Source organism: Nyctibius grandis, chromosome 21, assembly GCF_013368605.1.
Source record: "Nyctibius grandis isolate bNycGra1 chromosome 21, bNycGra1.pri, whole genome shotgun sequence".
NCBI classification, from domain to species: Eukaryota; Metazoa; Chordata; class Aves; order Nyctibiiformes; family Nyctibiidae; genus Nyctibius; species Nyctibius grandis.
In genome coordinates this window covers 2286988-2306009 of record NC_090678.1, presented here as the reverse complement: position 1 = coordinate 2306009, position 19022 = coordinate 2286988, and positions in this window count along the sequence as shown.

Genomic DNA, 19022 nt, shown 5'->3' with positions numbered 1-19022 from the left:
GAGACATGAACTCGCTATTGATTGATTCTTGCTTTCTATTGATATGCAGATTGTGTATTAGGTAGAACAAGAAAGTCAGGTGGGGAAACTTGTTCTGGAGAAAGCATAGAGAGGAAAACTGTTTCAGTAAATTCTTATTTTTTTCTGACTTCTTTATTTTAAGAAAAGTTTGTTGTGTTTCATATCTAATTAGAAATTTGTTTGTAGTCAGATAATGAATGTGCTGTGGTAAAAAATCTGCGTTAAACACTGTCAGTTACAGCTAAATGAAAATTAAGGTATTTTTAGCTTACCAATAACTTTCCTTATTTAAAGACTTTTGTTCTTTTAGTTAGCAATTTGGAATGCAGTGTGTGTTTCTGGTCATGCGTGATGATTTACCATATTGGAGCATCCAATTTAATTTGGAGTGATGACTGGAGGTATCTTTTAGCCTTTTTAAAACATTTTGCTAATAACAAATAAAGAGGATAAAAATCTAAAAGCAAAAGACACAGAATATCCAAGCCCAGAATATTAGTCTATGTAAAGGTTTTAGTATAGAGGTATTGTACAGCTCAGCCTTGCTTAGCAGTTTCAGGACTGGACTCTTAATTTGTTTATTTTTGTCATCAATCATGTTTTTAAATAATGCACTCATGTTCTTATTTTCTAGGTGTCATAACATTTTTTTGAAATGGGGAAAAAAATGCCTAAATTCTAATATTATTAATATATGCAAAGTACAACTTCCGCATCTGACACTATTCATCACATCCCAAATTAATCATCAGGGACAGAATCCAATATCCCATTTCAAGCAAAGACCAATAGCTCTTGGGGAAATTAAATCATCTTTCAGAAATATTTCATTCTGAAAAGCTAATAATTCAATGGAAATGGATTTTTAGAGGAAAAACCTGAGTGTGTTATATGATCTTTCTGTAGGGTTCTCCATCTCATACATTAATATTTTGTACCACATTTTAAATCAGAATTTGTTGAAAAATAATTTACACCGTTGTTGTGTCACAGTCCTTTAATGTTTCTGAAGTGATAATAATATGATATGGAAACTCAAGGGAACATCATTTAAATCTGATTGAGACAAACACAAAGGAATGGAGAGATACAGAGCAGGAAATTCTCATTTTTGCAATGACATTTTTATCTCATCTTTTCCCTCCCTTATCCTACATGAGAATACTGCAGCCAACCACTTCTACAAAATAATGTGCAATTTGCTGTTCTGTTACCCCTCCCAGTTGGTATGAAGATCTAATGGAGAATGGAAAACGCATTAAAAGCATATTTATTTTTAACTTTCTTGCTATAAGTAGTAGATAGGTCATGGCTTTGCAGTGAAAGAGAAAAGGACTTATATCCTATACTGAAGATGAGAACAAGGAATATGTTGTATTTCAAAGGGGAAAGGCTGATTTTGGACATTTTTTTGTTCCAATAAGTGTTTATAACACTTGCCACTTCAAAGATATGTTGGCCATTTAAAAATAAAATCCATATAGAATTTAATTTTTAATTATAAAGCAGGTGTTCAGGTGTGAACTTCTGAAAGGAACAGGAACTGAGCTCAGTCACACTGCTGTGTGATGAACATTGCTTCATGGTACTTTCAGGCTCTGCTGTTACAGATGTTTGCAGCTAAGTCTTCCGCTTGCCTCAACACTAGCAGAGTCGTAATATGCTCTAACAGCCAAAAGAGAGGTTTTTTGGTAAGTTCTCAGAATACACTCTTGTCCTTCATATGGATTCTCTTTTTCTAAATATATTTATGCTCCCAGAGGTGAGAGAAACGTGATCATCAGCAGGGCTCACAATGGGTCCCTGCATTTCCCTGTGCCCCCAAGTTGTCCCATGTGTTACACTGCCCTCCTGTGTCTGCCCTATGAGACCCCCATCACCCCTCAGCTACCTCTGAAGGAGCTGCGAAAGATACCTGAGAAAAATGTCTGTCATCGGTAGCTTGGTTTTGCTCTCAAGGGATGTCTCCTTCCACTGGGAAGTTCTCAGCATTGTCAGTTGAAAAAAGGATGAAATGTCCTGCTCTGTTAATGCCAGGATGACTGCTTTGAGGTTAAATTTGCACAATAAACAATGGACTGAATACTTATGAATCTTTTCAGACTTGTCCTAGCCAAGACATAATTTAATCCATATGTTTCATTGAAGTTACATATTAATTATTGATTATGCTTAATGAATATGCTAATATGCAGAATTCAGGAGGTTTCTGCTGCCCTGCTGTGATCTCTAAGCCCTCATGCATTTTTTAAGAGGTGTCTGTAGGAGACAGCATCTGGGCTTACACCAAGGCACCATAATGAAGACCACATACAGAGTTCAAGGGCTGGTGCTTGTCCTTCTGGAGTAACATCAGAAAGTTGTTTTGTCTGACAGTTGTTCTTGAAATTTTAAATTAGATTTTTCACTTTTTCCCTGTGTAAATGGGGTAAGTTATTAGTGTTTTTCCATTCAGCTGGGGACATAAAATAAGGTTTGACCTCATTTTCCATTTCAAATGAAAAAGAAGAATGGGAGAAAAAGAAGTGGAAAGAAGTTCAGGCCAATGGTCTAGTCAATAATATATTAAAGCTTAAGCACTCCTTCTGTATGCATTTGCAATAAGATTACAAAAGCTATTAAGCCTTTCTATTTCCTTGCTGTTTTTAATACTCAGGTGAAATAACCAATATGCACAGTGGAAACAAGAAGTTTCTGCTGACGAGGCCGTGACTGTGGATTTGAATAGAGCCTCGAGCAAAGGCTGATGTTTAAATTGCTTCACTCTAAAGAGCCCTGGGATGCTCTGTAGCATCTATGGGGGCCTCAGCAGATACATTCACAAACCTTTATGCTTGAAACCCTTTATACAAGAACACACATTAAAGTAGTGACAATTAATGTAATAAAATAGATGAAAATGGGAATAGTCTAGTGTGCCAGGCTTGACAAAAATGTGCTATTGTAAGCCTTTACAAATGTGAGACAGAAGTGTATCTTGAGATCATGTTACCATGGGCACTTCATGAACCGATAAAATATCAACCTTGAAACTATTAGGTTGCAAAGAAAAAAAGCGCCTATTATTTTTTGAATACTGAATTATTTAATTTCAGCGATTGTTATTTTTCTGTTGTTTTTCAAGTGTTAGCAGGCCCTCTCCAGTACATCATTAATTAAATGATGCTACAACTGCAAGCTAAGGCCCCATGAGAAATCAAATAGTACATAAAGAGGAGTGCCACTAAGGACTTGACCCCTAGTTGTGTATGAGCACGCTCTGTATATTGATGAGTGAGTAAAGGATTATAAAAATGCAATGATACTGAGTCACTTTGACAATCAGTTTTTATTATTTATAATTCTATTTCAAAATTCTTCAGAGAGTTTGGGAAAGTCCTTTCTTTGGTGGGAATTAATTCAAGGAATAATAAAGTTCATCTGTGAGGAATTAGGATGCGATCATCACTTTTCTGGGGTGAATTAAGAGTGTGGATTCAGGGCTAGTGAAATCCTAATGTGCTGATATATGAAATTTCCAACAGTAATAAGAGCTGGAAGCTGGAGGCCTGAAACCAGAGACTGTTTGTTGCAACCTTCCTCCCAGTGCATTTGGAGAGAACTTGCTGGCTGTGGGACAACATCTTACTGATATGCAGCAGGTTCACCCATCATGGAGGTCCAGAATTCCAGTACTCTTGAATTACATACTCTTCCCATGTCTGTCTCACTTCATTTTTCTCTGTAGAAAAGGAAGAATTTATAGACAGGTTCTCACTGGTCCTCTCTCTGGGATGTCTGATCCATGTTAGAAGCTTGAACTCAACCCATTGATCCTTACAGGAAGGTCTTGTGTAGAGTGAGCTTAAAGAATAGGTCACAGAATTTTAATACATCTGTATGTAACAGGTTTGCATGTTGTAAGTTTTAATTTTAGTGCAAACCAAAGTACTAATATGTAGCATAAACTTGAAGAGAGATTTTTCCTCGAAAGCCTGGAAATGCAGCTGACAACATCTGTTAGAAGTCTTTATAGTTTGTAAAAAGGAAAGTTATGTTATTATGAAAGTATAGGCTTCAGATAATCTGAAGACCACAATATTTTTCCATAGCAGTGGAGCAGATAAGATTCCTCTTTCAGCCAGGGGAAAGCATTTCTTGTTGATCCATCAGTTGTGCAAAGAATGATGAGATGAATTAGTTTAAACTGGCCTAAGGTTTCCTAAAACAGTAGAATAAATTGTTGTGTAACAGTAGGTTCTCCTCTTATCTTCAGATCTAGCAAAAAAACCTTAATCTTTTATGATCCCTAAGCACAGTCTCAAGGCACATGAACGCACTGCTTCTAATAATTTTTTCTGCTGCAACCAGAACATATTCCTGCCAATACCATACTATACCACGGTATGGTATCCCACACTGGTGTATCATATATAATATACCTTACATGGTATTCCATACTACAGTATGGATATCTTTGAAGGGAAAGTACTTTTTTTCTTAGGGTTTTGTGCAAAGACAATCTACATGAATGGTTTTGCAGAGGATGCAGACATTTTGCATCTTTGCTGACTGGATATATTCTTCTGAAAGAGCATACACATTTGTTCTTAATGATTTTTGTTGAAAAAGTGAGGTTTATTTCTGCTTCTGAAACTCCTTTCTGAGCCTTAAAAAGGCTGTCCTGAAAGGTTGGAGTAAAATGGTGATTGTTATTATCTATACTAATCACAGAGGCATTAAGTCAGTCTATACCAGCTGATGAAGTAGCACTCTCTACGCTCAGGATATTTTCCTTTCTTTTATATTTTTTTTTCCTCAAAAAAATTTAAAGTGAGATGAGTAAAATGGATTGCCAGAAACTGGTAGTCTGAGTAAAGACAATACAAAATGTGCTACATTGAACGTGGTTGAAGTGAAAGGCTTCTGCCTTAAAGGTAAACAAGAGTAAATGCTATGCTTCTGTGGTTGCCCATGGGGGTCAAATCAAGAAGTACTCCTCTGTTTTCCTTGCTTGAAATTTATACTTTCTGTAGGAATTAATGTGATTTTGCTTTCAAAAAGCGTAATTCTTCCTCCTTAAGAAAACAAATTTCATCACCAACCCATAAATAATCACAGGAAAAAAATAATAGCAGCCTAATTTACATCTAACCTTTCTTTTTAATGATTAATGGATACTATTTATGTAAACTGTTTCTACATTCCAGCATGAAATGAAATTTAAATTGCAAATTTTGCAGTGGTGTATTTTAACTGGTGACCCTTTCCCCAATCACAAATTAAAAAAAACAAATTACATTTGTAATAAAGATGCTAATGCATTTCTTGTTTTTAGGGCATGTAAAGTTCTTGCTGCCAGCAACTTTATTTTCCCTGTCGATGAGCCAATAAAAATGTATTTTCCAAAGTGCTCCAAGATATGTGCATGTGCGCATTTAGGAAGGTATCTGAAGAGTAATTCTCAGCACATCCACTTTGCAGCAGAATTCATGGTCAAGTAAACCTATTGCATATTGAAGGCTATGTCATCTACCATTCTCCACAGTCAAGAGCAACCCTTTGAAGGAAAGTAGGTTTTCAACACATTTCATGTATTGAACCCTCGTGTTAGCAAAAGGGCTCTTCAGCAGCCGTGATTACTCAGTCCTTCAAGGCTGGTGCTGAGGATGCTCCTCTCTGCCTGCCTGCAGAGGTCTAAGTGCTGCACTTGGCTTGGATTGCCCTTCATCCAGGGCTGCCAGGAGCAGCAAAGCTGAAGCACGGCGCAGGTCCTTGGAGACTGGCTTTCTCTAACAAACAGCTCTCTTGATGTCATTTGCATTCCACAAAGCTTTTGTTTTGGGGTCTTGGAGGCAATTCGGTTCCAGCCAAAGCATACCTGTTAAACAGTGATTTAAACTCTTTCTTTTGCTCCTAATTGCACTCAGGACCCTCTTTGGGGTTTAAAATGAGAAGGCATTTTTGTAACTCATTGTCGCTTCATTTGAACTCTCAAGGAGGATACAGAAGTGGAGGACAGGAAGGAGCTGGAGTGTTTTCCCTGTGTCTCCTCATATTCAGGACCATATTCAGCTGTGACTTTCAAAGGGCAACACAAATCTACCAGCCCTCTCTTGAGAAGGCTGGTGGCCACCGCGAGATGTACAGACCTGCTGGGATGCAATTGAAGCCGAGGCATTGCCAGGTCAAGTGAACTTGTCGCATCATTTTGGGGATCTTGAAGGGAATGAGGAGAAACAGGGACTTTCCAACTGTGTGTGTGTGTGTGTGGGGGGAAATGCACCAGAACAGGGTGCACTTTGCTGCTTTAGGGTTCCCAGTCTGTGAAGGGAACATGGGCAGAGCTATTCAGCTGGATGTATTTTCATCCCCAAGACAGCAAACTAGACAGAACCACATAAAAACTACTTGAGAAGTCGTCTTTTTTTTGGAGAAGGTTATTTTTTTTTGGCAGGGTGGAGCTTTCTTCTATTTTTATAGCAATGCACTGTCAGAAAAGTGCAGGACCAAATGCTGTCTTCGTTTGTGTCTATACATCTACGGGGGGGAAGTAGAAAGGTGATAAGGACAAAAAAACCCAGAAAAGTATGCAGAAAGGCAGAATTTTGGTACTGCATAATGCTGCTTGCTGATAATGACAGGAGACAGAGCGAAGCACTGCTCGTGCACTGTTTGCTGGTCTGTGTGGCCAGCTGTAAGAAAATATCTTTTTACTTGTAGACTGAGAAAACTCAGCCTGTGAAACATTAAATGTGGAATCCCTGGGTGTCATTTTAAGAGGGGCTTTGCAGAATAAAAGAGCACTTTAATAGTAGGTATATAAACCTTCTTAGCAACACTTTTGAAAACTGTGACAGAGATGGAACTCAAGGAATTTCAAGCTGTAACTTTGCCTTGGCTTCTAGGAGTACCCAGTTGTTCCTGACTGTGACAGATCTCTTGGGAGAGGGAGCACCATTGCATGGTGGCAATCCACATGATGTGGAGCTGTGGCTAGACTGACCAGGCCCATAATGTAACAAGTGCAATCACCTCGCTTTAACTTGGATCAAACTAACTGCTCAGTGTTGCAAAGGGCTTGTAAGATGCCTTGGATGCTGTAGATGACTCTTTGGAGTGCTGTTTATGGCACAGGATCCGCGGGTGCTCAGGCCAGCAGTTACCAGCAACCTGAGTGTGCCCCAAAGATGAACTTGGTGCTGTGTGGGTATGATGCAGAGTCACTGCACAATGACTGAACAACTCTTGTGTTCTGGAAGCTCCAAATCTGGGCTTGGGGACCCAGGCTCCGAATCGGGTGTGATGATCTTGGCGTAGCACGTTACCATTTGTGTTTGCAGTTGCTTAAGTCCAAGCAAACCCAATGGTGGTGCTTTTGCTGGATCATTGGCAGGTACACTATATGCACTTACTGCTTTTGTCACTTTGCTTAGCTCTTACCATTAAATTCAAGAGGCCTGAAATCTCACCGCTCTCTGTAATCACTTCTATTTGTGACATGATGTAGTTGGCTACCCTGACAATGTATTAGCACATAATGCTGTCTTTGTATTGCCACCTGCCTTGAGCTCTGTCATTGTGTGGTTTTTAGAGTTTCCTGCTATTGCTCTGGCCAGAGAAATCTCACCTGACCTTGCTTCTTTGCTTAATGTCTCTATGTGAAGACTACTTAGTCTGATTTCTCTTTGCACACAATACTATGCTATTACTTATTTTTTTTCATTTATTTTTTATCTGAAAGTATTGTGTAGCTACAGTTAAGAGGTTGATTTCCTTCAGTAATTCATTTTTACCACTTTTTGTACAGATGACCAAAGTACTTAGCTCAAGTGACAAGAATTCATACGAAGAGCGATGCTCTTGCTGCCTTTCAGAGCAGGCTTCTGCGTAACATTAGGTTCAAATCTTTCTTGACAAAAAGGCACCAAATTGATTTAATGGACTGTTAGAACCACAGACAAGGCTTGAGATTAGAATAAAAACACTTCTTCCACCCTCAGTTACTTTACTGCAGAGTTTAGTGGCTTTTACTGAACATGAACTTATTTTTGACGATATTAGAAGTAACATGACTGAGTTTGTAAATGAGCATGGTTAAATGTAGTCTGTAATATATAAAAATGAAAGTTTGGCTATTCCACCTTTTCTTTAATAAAGGTATTCAGGCAAGGTATTAGTTATATTGCCTAAACAGTTTTAGTATAATGTAGCACTGAAGATGCTGAGCTTGTTATCTTGTTGATTGCATGGTTGTGTCAGTGCTAATCATGACTGACAAATAATTTAAGCAATGTTTCTAACTCTATTAAAGGATATATTCCAACAGCCACAAAATCCTCATCTGAAAGGCAAATCCTGTATGCTGTAGCCCACTGAGAATCTTTCCAAGCTGTGCACACACCAAAATGTTTGTTGTGCTGCTAGATGTGAATATTGACTTTTAATTTACCCTTTAAAATTAAAATCAGGAGAAGAGAAAACCTTTTCTAAAGAGCTTTAGCTCCTTCTTATTTAACCAATTATCAGTATACGCTTAAGAAAACACCGTGCAACATCCCTCTTCCATGACTTGTAATTTACCTGAATGGGGAAGGGAAGGCTTTGGTGGCAGGTTTATTTTTACTTTTTAATAAAACTATTGATTTTATACAATCCGTTCTGTTGTGAGAGCAGAGACTGAAACCGTTGCTTATTTCCACCCCTTCCAAGTAAATGCTTGAAAGGCATCATACTCTCCCTTTCTATAACCGTATAAATCTTGCACAGCTTTTAATGCAAGAGGGGGACAGTGCCCTTCCCCATCCCAATGGGCAGCACAGCAGTTGGCCTCTGTTTTAGGGAGTGGAGGGCATCCACACACACACCCCGAGGCAGACACTCTCTGTGTAAATGGCCCATATTACTATTTTATTGCACTTACAGGCAAAAAGTGGGGGGGAAAAGTGGGGTTCCTATAGTTAGAGAAATGTTCAGTCCTGTGTGAGACCTGGGTTTGCTCTAGATGTGTCAGACAGGATGAGTTACCTGAGGGGGGTGGTCTGCCTGGTCCCTGGGCTAAGGTGGGAGGATGGTGCCTACCTGCTTGGATGCAGTTTTTGAGAGGGAGCATGGAGGTATAACTGAAGGTGTTTGGGGGATTTCTGCCATCAAAGATGTGTTCAGGAGCAGCAGAGTTCCAGGATGTTCCCTTGGGGACCAAGTCAGAGCACACATCTGGATCCCAGCAGTTTGGGCACCTCTGACGACTCTTTGCTACTTTCATCTGCAGCCTGAGCATGTCCCGCACCACTTGCCGGGTGTCGTAAAGCATCCTGTCTCATCCAGACAAGACATTTCCTAGGGAGGGAAAGATTTTCTTGTGGCATCCTCAGGGTATAGACTTTAAAATTGTTTGCAACCTACCAAATTGCTATTATTTTTCTCTATCCTTGTAGAGCACTTTTGCCCCAAAAAACCTGCCTTCCTTCTCTTTTTTATTACTATATGTGATTTTTCATTAAAACATTTATCTTTTTAAAGCCCATTTTAAAGGCCTTATGCTACGAAATTGCGTGCCACACCTTTCATTTAAGCACATACCATCACCAGAGGGAAAATTATAGAAGGAGATGATGGAGACCCAAAATGCTGAGATTTGCCTAAATTTTACTATACATCTTGAAGTAAGAGGCAGGTCCAAGATTGCTTCTGGAGAGGCCCTTGAGGGAGTTCATACTTACATACGGGCTTATTAGCACGCTCATTACTCATGAGAGTATACAGCTAGGTGGAACCATTTCCTTCACATGCCAAAGAATTCCCTTGGGAATTACGTTAACGATGCTGGGGAACTGTAAAATTAAGAGGTCTCCAATGATTCAGTCCACAAGCTTCGTATCAGTTTAGAACTACATTCACCACTACGGGAATTGCCAGAATAGTCTTCTAAGACAATTGTGTTGCTGAACACCAATGTTGAGTCTAATGCCTGGCCTACAGTTTGTGGAAAACCCTAGATCACGCATCCCTCAGATGCATTAAACTCAGAAGCTGAACCAATATGACTTGGTTTTGTTTGTATGATTTTTTTTTTTCTGCCAAAAGTAAAATTGTGCTAAAGCAGAAGCTTGTCTTTTAGGCATTGTATTTCAAAAAATTTCAAAGTATACAAAACAAAAATTAAAACACTAACATAGCATTAGAACAGCAATAATACAATACATTACATTTAAAAAGCCAAACACAATGACAGCTGCATCATTTCAGGCCTCTAAAGAACACCTGCATCTGTGAAACAAGCTGGACAGGAATGTTTCAAAAGGATAGTCTTGAAGGTATTTTGGTTCCTATTAATTAAAACATCAGCTTAATATCTCTGAGGAGGGATGTAGGTTGTTTAAAACCTTGATGAGTGGTGGAGCTTGCTGTTCCCTTGTTTCTAAGCCTGTCTGATTTCTGCTCAGCCTGCCCTATCAGCACGTCAGATGGAAATCAGATCTCTTGCAGGAGCTGTATTATTACTGTTTTGTTTTTAAGCGGGCGTAAAACCTGACAGTTTTCTGACACTTTTGGCAATTGAGGGCATGGAAATTTTAGATTGCAATGTTTCTTTGCACAAAAGCATAATAGACTTGATGTGATTTTCCATCTCTCCTTTTATTAAGAGGTACATAGGAGCCAAACTGAGATGTTAACTCCCATAAAGAAAATCAGAATCAGTCACCTTTTTTTTTTTTTTTTAATCTGAAGGATCAGGTGCTCAATTTCTATAAACTGGCTTCAGTTTTGCTGAAATATGTTTGAACATTCGTCTTGTTCTATAGCTTTGTTTTATGCTGTATAGCACAAGTGACTACTAATTGACAGCTTAATACTAGCTATTATTTTTTATTTGCTAAAAAGGTAGCAGTTTATGCTCTTTTTGTTCATAGTAAAATAATACTGGAGTTAAGCATTTCTTTGGCCAAATAAAATTTAGTATATTCAGGCTTTGAATACCCTATTTTTCCGTCGTTAATTTTGCTTTTGTTCTATTCTCAGTCTGCAGTTAAGTAACATCCTCAGCTCATCATGGGTACAAGATGATGGAGGTATTTGGGTTGTGTTAACTTTACTGATATCTCAGACAATGAAGACTACAGGCTTTGAAAGGGGGAGGGGTCAGTGAGTCTTCTAGGGGGCATTCCTGTGCTGTCCTCAGTATACAACAGTGTTCCCTTTTGCTTCTTTCTGTGCATGGGTGCATTTTCACCAGTTTTAATGAAATAATTCACAGTGATGTGGAATTACTTGGTGGGTATTACTTGTTAAAAGGATTCAGGGTTATGAATATCCTTGCAACTACACTTCTTTTGTCAGTTTTTAAAAAATAACTCTTTTCCTACTAGCAGGTCAAATCACGTAGGATTATTTTCTTTTGCATTTGTCTATTGTGAATAGACAAATATATTTATTATGAATAGACAAATACTGTAAAGCTGTATGCATACGATTAGGAGGCAGGACTTGGGCTTTAAAAGCCTTCAAGCAAGCATTTAGTTAGCTGCACAAAGAGGTTTCAAAATAAACTTGCTTTTTGTGGATCAACTAGTCCTAATGAACCTAAGACAAGAAGAACTCACTATGCAGACAAACTTCAGCTTTGCTGCAGCAATGAAAAAAGCCCTTGGAGAGGGATGCTGAGAGCCGAGGGGATGATGCAGGAAGGTTTAGGGGGAAATAAGGTCTGGAAAGAAACAGAAGAATTCAGTGAGGATTCAGGTGAAAGAAAAAGGATTACTGGGATTGGTGGGATTGCAAGGTGGAAGGAAGGGTTTTCATTTCTCTGCTTTCTGTCCATGCAGCCTTCTAGTTCTACATCCACTAGAGTGCCAGGGTTCACTGCTTTGTGTCTCCCAGGATGTTGAGACATAAGGGCTCGGGCTATCAATCCACATTTCATCAGCTAAAGGAACTGAACTTGTGAGTTACGTGCTATATACTCAAAATAGGTTAGTTGGTACAAGAAGCAAATTCACTGCATGAAGTAATTTTACTGACCTCCTTAGGAATGAATTTAGCCAGTTAGGTTTTAGCACCTAAAATGACTCCAAACTCTGTTGTTTTTTTTTTAATTGAATTTATATGCTCTTTTAGTACTTTTAATTTTTTTCCTTTTGCAATGCAGCAAAAATGCATCAAAAAACCTCAGTCTAAGCCTGTGAGATAATTCGCCTATGTGCTGGTTACTCCTCACATGTAAATGATAAATAATGATACTTACTGGAAATTCAAAACATGTACAAATCATTAGACTCATCACTTGTATTTTGTTACTGAATTATGAATCCAGGAGAAATGTTCTCATAGCCAGTACCCTGAAAACTCCCATAATGAACTCCTATGATACAGCAAAGATTGTTGCCAATAACATAAATAAATCATAGAATTATAGAATGGTTTGAGTTGGAAGGGACCTTAAAGACCATCTAGTTCCAACCCCCCTGCCATGGGCAGGGACACCTTCCACTAGACCAGGTTGCTCAAAGCCCCGTCCAACCTGGCCTTGAACAGGGAGGGGGCAGCCACAGCTTCTGTGGGCAACCTGGGCCAGGGTCTCACCACCCTCACAGCAAAGAATTTCTTCCTAATATCTCATCTCAGTCTCCCCTCTGTCAGTTTAAAACCATTACCCCTTGTCCTATCACTCCATGCCCTTGTAAAAAGCCCCTCTCCCGCTTTCCTGTAGCCCCCTCAGGTACTGGAAGGCTGCTAGAAGGTCTCCCCGGAGCCTTCTCCTCTCCAGGCTGAACAGCCCCAACTCTCTCAGCCTGTCTCCATAGCAGAGGGGCTCCAGCCCTCTGAGCATCTTCGTGGCCTCCTCTGGACTTGCTCCAACAGCTCCATGTCCTTCTTATATTGGGGCCCCCAGAGCTGGATGCAGGCACAATTTGCCCTCAGTGAAGCCATTTTGGCTGTCACCAATAACTTCCTTGATTTCCATGTGCATCAGTATAGTTTCCAGGAGGATCTGCTCCATGATCTTGCCAGGCACAGAGGTGAGACTGACTGGCCTGTAGCTCCCCGGGTCTTCCTTTTTTCCCTTTTTAAAAATGGGCATTATGTTTCCTCTTTTCCAGTCACTGGGAACTTCACTGGACTGCCATGACTTCTCAAAAATGATGGATAGCAGCTTAGCAACTTCATCTGCCAGATTCTTGAAGACCCACGGACACACCTCGTCATGTCCCATTGACCTGTGCACCTTCAGGTTCCTTAGATGGTCTCGAACCTGGTCTTCTACAGTGGGCGGCTCTTTATCCTTCCAGTCCCTGCCTTTGCCTTCTGCGACTTGGGCGGTGTGGCTACAGCACTTGCTGGTGAAGACTGAGGCACAAAAGTTGTTGAGTACCTCAGTCTTCTCCATATCCTGGGTAACAAGGTCTCCCATTTCCTTCTGGAGAGGATACACTTTTTCCCTAATCTTCCTTTTATCACCGACGTACCTATAGAAGCTTTTCTTGTTGCCCTTGACATCCCTGGTCAAATTTAATTCTGTCAGGGCTTTAGCTTTTCTACCTGATCCCTGGCTGCTTGGACAATTTCTCTGTATTCCTCCCAGGCTACTTACCCTTGCTTCCACCCTCTGTAGGCTTCCTTCTTGTGCCTGAGTTTATCCAGGAGCTCCTTGTTCATCCATGCAGGCCATCGCTCCTGAGCCTGGAGAGGTTGTCCTTGAATACTGACCAGCTTTCTTGGGCCTGTCTTCCCTCTAGGGCATTATCCAAAAGTACTCTACCAAGCAGGTCCCTGAAGAGGCCAAAGTCTGCTCTCCAAAAGTCCAGTGTAGTGAGCTTGCTGTGTGCCTTCCTCGCTGCCCTAAGGATCTTGAACTCCATCATTTCATGGTCGTGTGTTGGACCATCCTGTGAACATGAAATGGAATACAAAATATAACAACTGAAAGGCTGGGGATGGTTGTTTTCTTTGGTAGTTGGTTCATATTTTATAACTATGAGAACTGAATCAATATCATGATTCTTTATGCACAAACATTTTCAACCTTGTTATGGAATTCTTATAAAATATTCAATAAACCAGAGAAAACACAGTAACTTGAAGGATTCAGGTTATTTTCTTAGCTCTGGGTGGAACATTACTTTAGAGGATTGAAAAAATATCCAACAGCATCTTTCCATGAGTGGTGTTTCATGCAACTGTGCATCTCAGAAACAGGAATAAAATCCAATAGCTTTATGTAAGCATGTTAATCATGTTAGTGAACAAATATTTGTAAACACAGTGACTTTTAGTTAAATGAGGTGATGGGCTTTGGGGGGCGCTATCCAAGCAGTAAGAGGTTGTAAACTCAAGCTAGCGAACATTATTTGTGCAGTCAGTTGTCTTCCTTATAGTTCCTCAGCGTTTGCAGTTTGCATGACGATAGAGCTTAAAGGCTCTCATGGGTACAAGTGATAGTGTCCTTCAGGGTGAGACATTATACAGCTGTGTTTTACTGCCACACAGATCTTTAAACGTTTTCACACTATGCCCTGATTTTTCATCCTCATTCTTAAGTGCCCTCCCGTCTCAGGCCTTGTATTTTAAAATCAATATTGTGATTAAAAAAACAAAAAACCAAAAAAACCCCTCTTTGTATTAGGAAACATTCTTTTCAAACTTACACATAAATTGACTTTAAATACGTGTTTAAAATAAAGCTTTTTGAAATGAATGTCTACTGTTTTGCAGAAGAAGAGGACGCAAGTTTTGCTGTGAGTGGGAATCTAATTTGTCATCAACTATCTTAGGCACTTAAGAATATGATTTGTTGCCTACATGAAAAATGGAGTTGTTTAATGCAGTAAAGCTCAATTTTTTACTTCAAAGAGCACATAATTTTGTCGCTGCTTTTCTGAATAATAGAATTTCACTTTATTCAATTATTTACATTTTATATTTAAGCTTACCATTTAGTTCATAAATTAAGGTATTTTAATTATTAATCTGTTAAACAGAATAATTCTATTTCTATTTCTATTTCTATTTCTATTTCTATTTCTATTTCTATTTCTATTTCTACTTCTATTTCTATTTCTAGATGCTATTCATTCCAGCTCTTTAGGTCAGAAGGGAACTCCTGAGGTCATCTGTTATCTTCCTCACTCAGAGCACAGCTAATTTTGGAGGCACTCTAGCTTGCTCAGAGCCTTGTCCGTTTGCTTTCTGAATATTTCCATGGATGGAGATTCCACAACCTGTCTATAAAAGCATGAGATACCTACCCATGTCCAACCTTTGTAACTCTTGGTCCAACTCTTCTTCTGAAGAACTCAGTATAGCACTAAGGAGGTCATGAGAACCACTGCCTTATATCAAGGAGGATTTATTTTTGATGGATAATACAGTACAAGGAAAATAAGACAGTTAAATACAACTTGTATTGCACAATGAATCCCTTCATTGACAAATCAAGTGACCTGTTCCATGGAAACAGTTTTTTGGAGGAGTCTATGAAGAACTTCATGGAGGAATTTATTAAATCCTGCATTCATGAAGACCAATAGAGTAGGCTGAATCTTTCTCTGCTTTTTCCAAACAGAAACACTTCCTTTGGAAATCACAGAATCACACAGAATCACAGACTGGCTGGGGTTGGAAGGGACCTCTGGAGATCATCTACTCCAACTCCCTGCCCAAGCAGGGTCACCCAGACCACGCTGCACAGGGTCATGTCCAGGCGGGTTTTGAATATCTCCAGAGAAGGAGACTCCCCATCCTCCCTGGGCAGCCTGTGCCAGGGCTCTGTCAAAATCCAGAATGATTCACTTTCTTTTACTATTTCTAAAAAAATCATTGACATTTTCATCTGCAGGGAGATTCTTTCTTTGTCTTTCGTACGAAAGCACTTAGCGTTGTGCACTTAAAGCATTAAAAAACTATGAGTCAGGCCTGCCCCATGTCTTAAAAAGTTGTAACTTTTTTTTTTACAAAAGGCTTTTGCTTCTTCTGCTTTGTCTTCTCTTTTTTTTTGCAGCCTGATCAATGTTTTTATATCTTTCATATCATGTCAATCTTATAAGTGCAACTGCTAGTGCTGGAACCATTGCTCTTTAAGGAGAGTAGAGAGACTGACATAATCTCATGGACTCTAAGAATGGAGGAATTATATGTATGTATGTAAAATATAAGCAGCAAAATTTAAAGACCATGACTGTAACTCTGTGTGTACAATTATGACAGTTTCCAATACAAGGAAAACTTCTGGATTTTAAAATAAACTATTTTTTTAAATATTTGAATAAATATGATTTGCCTTTCATTTCCATTCCATCACAATTCCAGGAAAATATTGTAGAAAGATAACATGGGTAAAGATATACCAAAGGATGGCTGTGGTATTTTTAGGTAAAGGCTAGGGACCACAAAGGGGTTTCAGATTTGTTTTGTGAATAAAATTCAAAAAATGTGTCTAGACTTGATCTAAATGAGCCTTTGTGTAGTCAGGTGAACTGTGAATTTTCTGATCTCCATTCAGCCATTTGTGTCTTTGGATGTGTTTCATACAGAATACATTTCACTTTATAAAACCTCTAGATTTGATTAATTTATGCTGGTATCGATACAGGAATGAAGCCACATAACCTACAATAGCTATTGCAACAAAATAAAATCACCATCTCTGGATGTGTTTAAGAAAAGGCTGGACATGGCACTTAGTGCCATGGTCTAGTTGACATGGTGGTGTCAGGGCAATGGTTGGACTCGGTGATCCCAGAGGTCTCTTCCAACCTGACTGATTCTGTGATTCTGTGATTCTGTGAAAATGCATGTAAAGTACTGGCCAGTTCTCCTCTCTGCACTGGCTTCCTCCTGATCAGTCTCTGAAGGGCTGCTCTTTTGATATTAAATGTTTTCTACAGGATTAGCTCTGGTTGCTGGAACGATTTCAACTCTCTGTGGCTATGGCAATTGCATTATTGGGAATTAGATTACAGAATTTTCTACTGTGAAAGACACAAAGGCTATAGACTGCATTGTTTTTGAACTAAATAGACTATACTAAGCACAGGTTTTCTCCAATGCAGACATGAAGGTTCCAGAAAAATCAAACAAACCAAACGCCTTCATGTATCCCCCATCCAGATTTCATTATAAGATTATTCCTTTTTGTAACTTCTGTTTGTAACTTTCTGAGAAGCGTAAGACACTGCCTTAACAACAGTGTGGATTACACATATCAGCTGAGAAAGTTTCTCAACTTCCTTGCACTCTGCTTCCTTCACACGTTTTGCAGAAATAATGATTTCTGAGATAAAAGAAACCTCACCTAGTGCCTTCTTTCAAGTAATGAAACCTAATTAGGATCTCTGTTAAAATGCTGAGTGTTAGCCAGATGGCAGAAGTCTTCCGGTGCCAGTGAAATTTTTATTAAGAATTAATGCCTTTAGCTTTTATAGAATGTTTCATTTAGACATTGTTAGACATAGTACAGAAAATAAAAAAAAATAAATAAAAGCACCCTACCTAAGACCATTGTTATAGTTTGATTGCTTCTCATTTCTCTTTAATTAACAGTTAGCTACTACAACGTCTTCACCCTTCAGCCTTTCGCAAAAGGCAGAACAATATTATACATATATTTTATTATTTTCCTTTGAAAAAAACCCCAAAACCCAACTCTCTTCCCCTGAAGTGAATTGAGTCAGTCTGAAGTGTTTTTTTTGTGTTCTCAGTTGTGAAAACACACTTTGAAGGAATCGTTTGGTTCTTATTTTCAGATGTTTTGTGGATACTTTGGGTGTGTTTCTCTTTTTAGCTGTATTCATCACATATTCCTTAGGCATATGATAAAAGGGATCTCTGGGAAGCAGTCAAGACCAGAGTATTTTTAATGCATACCTAGCTTATCGCTGTTAGATTTCCTCTCTCCCTTCAAATCACAGTTTTCCTCGTAAACTTTTATTGTGAAACATTTTATTTTTAAAACCAATTTGATTAAAAAAAGGTTCATCATGACTAGTTGTTATCACAATTGCTATAATTATGCAGGTAAACTGGTTTACCAAGTCATCTTTTTTTTTGTTTTCTAAATGCTACAAAGATCATGGCACCTGTCGTCGCCATGATCTGAAGCAAGAACATATGGCATACAAATAGCCCATCAAACAAAGGGACACCGCGTGACTTTGCAACTGGAAATAGCTGCGTTGTGAGAGCAGCAGACTACTGGGCAATCCTTCTGAAAGCCACAGACAATTTTGATGAGAAACACTTGAGCATCCACTGTAAGGTATCTGCAAAGAGAGGAGCAATAAACGACGAGGGACAGTAATGTTTCATACTGCTCCATTCCTCTGTGAAAGGTTGTGTGCTTAGATCCTTTCTCACTTCTGAAAATCTTTGCCTTATTATATCTATATACATATTTGTATATAAATTCTTATGAATCTTTTAAAAGATGCTTTTAACAGACTAGCAAAGGAAGTATTTATTTTCATCAAGGAAATATTAACAACATTTGGATATTTATTCACAGCAAGTAGCATCTTATTTAACTGCAGTGCTAAACTGGCCAAAGTTTTATTTCATCCTAAAAAATTAACTAGATATGTATCAAAAAATAAGACTCAATAGCATAATGGTCAAACACTTTAAATTCTGAGTTTTCTTGAGAAAAACTCTTAAAACATTGAAAAATAGATGTTTTCTACCGTCCTGAGTGCTACTGACCTAACACAAACCCTCCATTGGAAAGGAATAACTGGAAACTTTCAACCATCCCTTTTCTGTGAATGAAGACTATGAGATCTTTCGAAGAACAGTGTTAATTATTTTGAGAAAGGCATCAAAAATCTACGCCATATCATTTAATCTTTTGCATATAATACTCACCTTGGTGGTTTCTACTGTAGATGGGCATTAAATGTTTGTTACTTTTTCCTGATGCTAACAAATGTTGGCCAGTCAATAATTTCTAAACGTCAAAGATACAAGTAGTTGGTATTGGCTACTCTCCACTTCTGGAGTAAAGAAGCTGTATTTAATTATTATAATTTAAG